Below are 8,459 nucleotides of genomic sequence, written 5' to 3'. Positions count from 1 at the left end.
TAACACACACAAGTACCAAGTAGGATTGACATGTTTTTTGCTCCACTGACCTTTTTGGATTCAGTGCTGTCCTGTAGAGTGTGTGCTGGTACTGTCACCTGCAATTCCAAAAAGCTTAATGCGACCTTTAGAAAATTCTATTTTGAGTTGTACTAGTTAGAGGGCTGTGAGGACGGGTTGGCAAAGCTGGAGTCCTTTTTTAAGACCTTGGACCTCCCAGGTGTAACTTCAGAGCAGGCTTCTCTTATGAATGCCCCTCTGACAATCCAAGAGATACAGGAGGCGGTGAGGCAGCTCCAGGGCGGTAAAGCACCCGGCCCAGATGGATTTCATAGCGTGTTTTAAAAGGAGTTTATAAGCATGTTGGCCGGGTCAATGTGGGACATGTACAATTATTCGTATAGTCAGGACTGCCTCCCATCCTCTTCTGAGAGAAGCTAATGTCTTACTTATTTTCAAGAGATGGAAAGTTCCAGAGGATTGTATTTCATATAGGCCCATATTGCAATTAAACATAAATTTCAAAATTTTGTCGAAAATGCTGCCATTGAGGCTGGAGACGGTCTTGCCCTCCATCGTAAAGGAGGAGCAGACGGTTTTATTAGGGGTCGCAGGTCCTCTAAAAACATTAGAAGAGTACTGAATATGAGGAGAAAGTGAGATCTGCAGATGCTGGAGATCAGAGCTGAAAATGTGTTGCTGGAACAGCGCAGCAGGTCAAGCAGCACCAGGGAACAGGAGAATCGACGTTTCGGGCATAAGCCATTCCTGAAGAAGGGCTTATGCCCAAAACGTCGAGTACTGAATATGGTCCTGGTAAGCCAGCAAGAATCAATTCCAGGTTTGGTAGTCTCCCTGGTTGCAGAGAAAGCATTGACCGTGTGGAGTGGCCGTACCTCTTTTATGTCCTGAAACGATTTGGTCTTGGAGGGGTCTTCACCAGGTGGGTGGTAGTACTGTATAGTGACCCTAATGGCATATGGTCTGACAATTTTAATATTGGTAGACGTAGCCAATAAGGGTGCCCCCTTTCACTGCTGCTGTTTACATGAGTGATTGACCTGTTGGCAGAGGCTATCTGGAAGGACCCCAATATAATGCTTCTGAGGTGGGATCGAGGGGTATAAGATCACCCGTTATGCAGATGACGGTCTTCTTTTTCGAACTAACCCAACAATATCTATGCCCCATTTAATACAAGTGATTAATCTATTTGGTTCTTTTTTCAGGGAGGCCATGTCTGTGGGGGGTCTTGTCAGAGTACCCAATCTTGGAGATGGAATCGATTCCCTTTCAGTGGTCACAGGGAGGTTTTCTGTACTTAGGCATTTTTACTACTTCAGCCTTTGATCAATTATGCAAAACTAATTTTGTGCAGTTGCTAAAGAAGACAGGACCTTCAGCGCTGGGAGGCTCTTCTGATATCTTGGTTGGGTAGAATAACTCTGGTTAAAATGAATGTTTTTCCTTGTTTATTATATCCCATGCGAACGCTCCCTTTGACGCTACCGAGGCAAGTGCTACGGAAGCTTAACAGTTGGCTTGGTTCTTTCAATTGGTGTCACAGGACACCTCTTATTAGGCTTAATAAATTGCAGCTCCTGCAGGGGATGCTGAGGTGTGGACTTTCCAGGTTTTAAGAAATATCAATTAAATTCCCTATTATCTTATGTGGCTGATTGGGCTTGCCAGGACCCGAGGTCAATTTGGCTGGACATCGAGGCCTCATTAATTCATTGTTTATGGACAAGATGAGGACTGTTATGGAGCATTGCAGAAATCCGATTGTCCTTAACACAATTAAAGCATGGAGAACAATGCATCAAAACGAGGGCAATTTACATTAAAATTCCCCTTTTACTCCCATAGTAGGAATGCCAGGATTTCGGCCGGGATCGATGGATTCTGGCTTTAGGCTCTGGGAGTCTAGAGGAGTCTCCTGTTTGGGGAGAGTTATTTGAGGGGGAGGTCATGATTTCTTTTGTGTAGCTGAGGTAAAAATATGAACAATCGAGGAGGGACCTCTTTCGTTATTTTCAGATTAGGGACTTTATACAAAAAAAGACCACATTATTGGTTAGTTCCTATAAGTCTGATGTGGAGAGGAGAGTATATCAGTCTACAGATACTGTCTCGATCAGGACCCTCTACCATTTACTCAGAGGTAGTGTCTCAAAGGACATTGAGCAGTGTGTGGGATCTGGACACAAGAACTGGGGGTGGAGATCTCGTCAGAGTCATGGGAGGATATTTGGGAGAGCGTAAGGAAGATTTTGATTTGTAATAGGACACAGGCTATGCAACTGAAGGTACTCCACAGGGCTTATTTGGCACTGGAGCGGCTTGCAAAATTTAAGACAGTAGCATCTCCAACATGTCCTAAATGTAAAACAGATAGTGATACACTTACTCATTGCTTGTGGTCATGTCACAAGCTTCATAGGTATCAGGGCACTATAGCGAGTGTTTAGGTAGGAGTTGTGGGAACCGAAATCAAGGTAGATCCGGTGTCCTTCCCCTTGGGTTTGCCGAATCTCCCCTCTTTGGATTGCATGGGAAGAAACTTTTTAATATTCTTTCATATTGTGCACGGAAGAACACTCAGATGAGCTGTGTGTCGGAAAATCTCCCAGTACTTTCGTTGTGGCAAACGTTAGTTATGAATCACATTCCCCTGGACTTCCTTAAGTATGGTGCAGCACAAAACAGAATTTTTTTATAGGATGTGGCGGCCCTTTTTGAACTATATAGACACAGAGTTGTCGGCTATATTGGTCAGGGCCTTTGTGTAGCCACGGGGACTGTGTCTGGCAGGCCGGGGGCCCCGGGAGGAGGAATTTTGAACAAATACGGGTATGCCAACTGATGCTCCCGGTGATGGGGAGCTTTGGTGGGATTGCGCTGAGTGTTGTAACTTAATTTATTTTAATTTGCCTTGGTTCAATCCGATCTAATTTAGTTTTTTTTTGTTTAAATTATTTATTGAATTGTAGTATGGGTAGGCTTTTTTAAATGTCTATTTTCTTTTAAACTGTTTTTGGAGTAGAGTAGTAGTTTGTTTATTGTTATTGTTGTTATATCATAAGATTGTTATAATATTTTGGAGTAATTTTATAAAAAGTTCAAATTCTTTTTTCAACAAAAATATTTTAATAAAAAGTTATAGTTGAGGAGGGTGAGATTCACTGTCTATGTAGTTTTTTTTATTTGTAGGGAGGATGTGACTTAGTCAGAAAGCACTGTCAACCTAATGCTAAGAAATGAGAAAGGCAACTGTGAAACAGTTAAAGCCAGCACTAATATTTCTGTCTAAAACACAGTTACAGCTTGACTGGTTGTGTTCCTACTGGTTGTGTATTTGGAGATGCCAGTGTTGGACTGGAGTGTACAGAGTTAAAAATCACACAACACCAGGTTATAGTCCAACAGGTTTAATTGGAAGCACACTAGCTTTCAGAGCGACGCTCCTTCATCAGGTGACCACCTGATGAAGGAGCGTCACTCCGAAAGCTAGTGTGCTTCCAATTAAACCTGTTGGACTATAACCTGGTGTTGTGTGATTTTTAACGTTGTTCGTGTACTACTTCTTATTTACTGGCATTGTTTTTATTCGGTGATGGGATGTGGGCATCATTGACTGAACCAGCATTTATTAGGGTGAAGGTTAACTATCCTGGATGACTGCTTAGGTGTCAATTTGAAACAGCACCAATATGTAGCATAATTACATGGGAGACACCATCTTTATTGCACACAACTGCCATTATGTCATTTAACAGTAATGTAACTCTTCTAACATACGTGCACAGCAACTGAACCACTAAGCATTTCAAAACACAGCCATTTGAACAACTCAGGTGGTGTACTGAAAAAAAAAGCCTGTTGGATTGAGAGATGCCAACTCAACATGTGATCATGGAACAACAGCAGGCCACCCAGTTCTTCCAGCCTGCTCCTCCATTCAATAGGATCATGGCTGTTCTGAATTCAACCTCAACTCTTTATTCCTGCTTATCGCTGATAATCTTTCATCCACTTGGTAATCAAGAATCTCTCTACCCCGTCTTAAAAATATTTTAAAATTCTGCAGCTACTGCCTTTTCAGAAAGGGAATTCCAAAGAGACTCAACCCACAGAGAGAGAAAAAGTCCTGGTCTCTGTCTTAAATCCCTGTCATCTCTGACCCCTTATTTTTAAACTGTAAATCCTAGTTCTAGGTTATCTCACAAAAGGAAACATCCTTTTGACATCCATTAGAGCTAAGTGTCAAAAATTATTTTAAAAGAAAGTTACAAATTCTTTCAATAGCTAAAGAATTACTTACAAATCAATTATTAACTTCAGATATGGAAAATTCATCAGTTACTAACTCAAAATCCAGAATCCCAATCAGACCATAAGTAATAATAATATCCTTCAGTTTACATCTCAGGGAGCGATATTCATGGAAAAAGTAGCATCAAATAAATGCAGAGAACTCTCCATAAAGGAAACTGATTACTGCAGTCAAGCTGAGCTTGAAGCTTTAGCATTGAGAGAATGGTGACCCTTCTGTGAGGTTTGAGTATCTGTAAGGTTATTGTTGGGATAAAAGTATCAAAACTTGCTTTCTGCTATTTGGAATGATGGTTTTTTTTTCCCAGTAGAATCCCTACAGTGTTGAAACAGGCCATTCAGCCCACAGAGTCCACACTGACCTTCTAAACAGCGTCCTACCCAGACCCATTCCCCGATCGTATTCCTGTAACTCTGCATTTCCATGGCTAATGCACCTAATCTACACATTCCAAAACACAATGGGCAATTTAACATAGCCAATCCACCTAACTTAAAAATCTTTGGACTGTGGCAGGAAATGTGCACTTGGTGCAAACTCCACACACACAGTCGCTTAAGAGTGGAATCAAATTTGAGTCCCTGGTGCTGTGAGGCAGTAGTACTAACCACTGAGCTGTGTTTGTTTTGTCTAATATACTATTAAAATAATTTGAGTAATAAAGTATATATTCCTTGTTATAAGTACATTGGCAGCAGTTTGGGAGGGAGAAGGTGGAATCAGATGTCATGGTAATACAGTTAAAGAAAGGCAACGACAGAGGCATGAGGGAGGAACTGACCAGAATTCACTGGGAGAGCAGCCCAGCAGGAAAGACAGTGGAACAGCAATGGCAGGAATTTCTGGGAATAATTTGGGAGACACAGCAAACATTCATCCTGTGGAAAACAAAGCATTCTAAAAAGAGGATGAGGCAACCATGGCTGACCAGGGAAGTCAGGGACAGCATAAAAGAAAAACAGAAAACATATAATGTGGTGAAGGACAGTGGAATGAAGAAAGAAATAAGGATGAAGAAGATTAAATATGAGGGTAAGCTAGTCAGTAATATTAAAAAAGATTGCAAGAGTTTCTTTAGATGAATCAAGGGCAAAAGAGAGGAAAAAGTGGACATTGGGCCACTGGAAAATGATGCTAGAGAAGCAATAATGTGGAACAAAGAAATGGCTGAGGAACTGAATAAGTACTTTGCGTCAGTCTTCAAAATGGAAGACACAAGTAATATCGAAAAATTTCAAGAGAGCCTTTGGGGTTGGGGTAAGCGGTGTGGTGGGGGGGGGGTGGGGAGCGCAGATAAGTATAGTGGCTATCACCAAGGAGAAGGTGCTCGAAAAACTGAATGGCCCAAAAGTGGATAAATCATCTAGACCAGATGGGTTGCACCCCAGACTTCTAAGGGAGATAACCAAAGATATAGTGGAGGCTTTAGTAGTGATCTTTTAGGAATCACTGAAATCAGGGAGGGTCCCAGATGACTGGAAAATTGCTAATATAACCCCCTTGTTTAAGAAGGGAGTAAGGCAAAAAATGGGAAATGTTAGGCCAATTAGCCTGACCTCAGTCGTTGGTAAGATTTGGAGTCTGTTGTGAAGGCTGAGATTTCTGAATACTTGGTAGTGCATGATATAATAGTCAGCATGGTTTCATCAAGGGGAGGTCATGTCTGACAAATCTGGTAGAATTCTTTGAGTAGGTAACAAGCAGGTTAGACCAAGGACAGCCAACGAACGTTAAAAAAAAATCTGGATATAATTTTGCTCGCTGAGATGGAAGGTTTGTTTTCAAACGTTTCATCACCATGCTAGGTAACATCATCAGTGAGCCTCTGATGTCGCACTGGTGTTAGTGACTTGCTTTCTATTTCTGTTTAAGTTTCCTTGTGTTGGTGATGTCATTTCCTGTTCTTTTTCTAAGAGGGTGGTAAATGGAGTCCCAATTGATATGTTTGATGATAGAGTTCCAGTTGGAATGTCATGCTTCTAGGAATTCTCATGCGTGTCTCTGTTTGGCTTGTCCTAGGATGGATGTGATGTCCCAGTCAAAGTGGTGTCCTTCCTCATCTGTATGTAAGGATAGTAGTGAGAGTGGGTTATGTCTTTTTGTGGCTAGTTGATGTTCATGTATGTTAGTGCCTTGTTTTCTGCCTGTTTGTCCAATGTATTGTTTGTTACAGTTCTTGCAAGGTATTTTGTAAATGATTTTTTTATCTATCTGGATTTCTGGATGGTCTTTGATAAGGTGCCGCACAGGAGGCTCCTGAGTAAGATAACAGCTCATGGTGTTAGAAGCAAAATACTTGCATGGATAGAAAATTTGGTGTCTGGCAGAAGGCACAGAGTGGGGATAAAAAGGTCCTTCTCAGGATGGAAGCTGGTGACTAGTGGTGTTCCACAAGGGTCAGTGTTGAATTATATAGAAGTTGAATTATATAGAATCCCTATAGTGTAGTAACAGACCCTTCGGCCCAACAAGTCCACACCAACTCTCTGAAGAGTAACCCACCCAGACCCATTCCCCTACCCTGTTATTTTACATTTACCCTGACCAATGCAACTAACCTACACATCCCTGAACACTATGGGCAATTTAGCACGGCCAATTTACCTAATCTGCACACCTATGGACTGTGGGAAGAAACCGGAGCACCCAGAGGAAACCAACACAGACACAGGGAGAACTTGCAAACTCCACATTCACCTGAGGCTAGAATCAAACCCAGGTTCCTGGCACTGTGAGGCAGCAGTGCTAATCACTGAGCCACCATGCCACCCCTACTTGGGACCACAACTTTTCACTTTATACACCAAGGAACTAAGAACATTCTGGCTAAATTTGCTGATGATACAAAGATATGTGGACAGGCAGGTAATATTGAGTAGGTAGGGAGGCTGCAGATTTAGACAGGTTAGGAGAGTGATTCCTGATAAAGAGTTTATGCTCAAAACGTCGACTCTCCTGCTCCTTGGATGCCGCCAGACCGGCTGTGCTTTTCCAGCATCACACTTTTTGACTTTGATCTCTAGCATCTGCAGTCCTCACTTTCTCACAGATTAGGAGAATGGGCAAAGAGGTGTCGGATTAAATACCACGTGGGAAGGTGTGAGGTCATGCTCTTTGGCAGGAAGAATAGAGACATGGATTATTTTTGAAATGGGGAGAAAATTCAAAAATCTGAAGTGCAAGGGGACTTGGGAGTCCTGGTCCAGGTTTCTGTTAAGGTAAACTTGCAGGTTGAGTTGATAATTAGGAAGACAAATGTAATGTTGTCATTCATCTTGAGAGGACTAAAATATAAAACAGGGATGTACTTCTGACGCTTTGCCAAGCTCTGGTCACACCACATTTAGAATATTGTGAACAATTCTGGGCCCCTTCCCTTGGTAGGGATGGTTTGGACCTGGAGTGGGTTCAGAGGAGGTTCATGAGAATGGTCCCAGGAATTAATGACTTAGCAAATGAGGAATGTCTGAGGACCCTGCGACTATACTCGGAGTTTAGAAAGATGGGGGGGGGGGTATCTGATTGAAACTTTCAGAGTACTGAATAGCCTAGACACAGAAGACATTGGGAAAATGTGTCCATTAGCAGAAGGGATAAGAACCCAAGGGCGCAGCCTTAGAGTAAAGGGAAGATAATTTTGAATGGAGATAAGGTGGAACATGTTTAGCCAGAGAGTGGTGCATCTGTGGAATTCATTGCCACAGAAGGCTGTGGAGGCCAGGTCATTGAGTACATTTAAAACAGAGATAGGTAAGCTCTTGATTACTAAGGGGATCAAATGTAACAGGGAGAAAGCAGGAAAATGGGGTTGGAAAACCTATCAGCCATGATTAAATGACAGAGCAGACTTGATGGGCCGAATGGCCTAATTTCTGCTCCTCTGTCTTATGGTCTTTGTGAATATATTCAATGAGTGACCTTCATGGTGAATGGAAACAAAAAGTAAAACTTATAGTCTATCTTGCTAGGTCTCATACAGAGATCTGACCTGTCAGGTATCAGCTGGAATCGTAACAGTATTAGGATGGTTCAATAGGAGTGAGCATCATGTCTAAATTAGGGTGACAGTGCATATATACGAATGAGTATAGTGTGGGAAATAAGATTGGTGAATTGCAAATGC

This window comes from Chiloscyllium plagiosum, chromosome 3, assembly GCF_004010195.1.
Source record: "Chiloscyllium plagiosum isolate BGI_BamShark_2017 chromosome 3, ASM401019v2, whole genome shotgun sequence".
In the NCBI taxonomy this organism is placed as follows: domain Eukaryota; kingdom Metazoa; phylum Chordata; class Chondrichthyes; order Orectolobiformes; family Hemiscylliidae; genus Chiloscyllium; species Chiloscyllium plagiosum.
The sequence above is the reverse complement of the archived record's forward strand: the minus strand, read 5'-3'. Positions refer to the sequence as shown.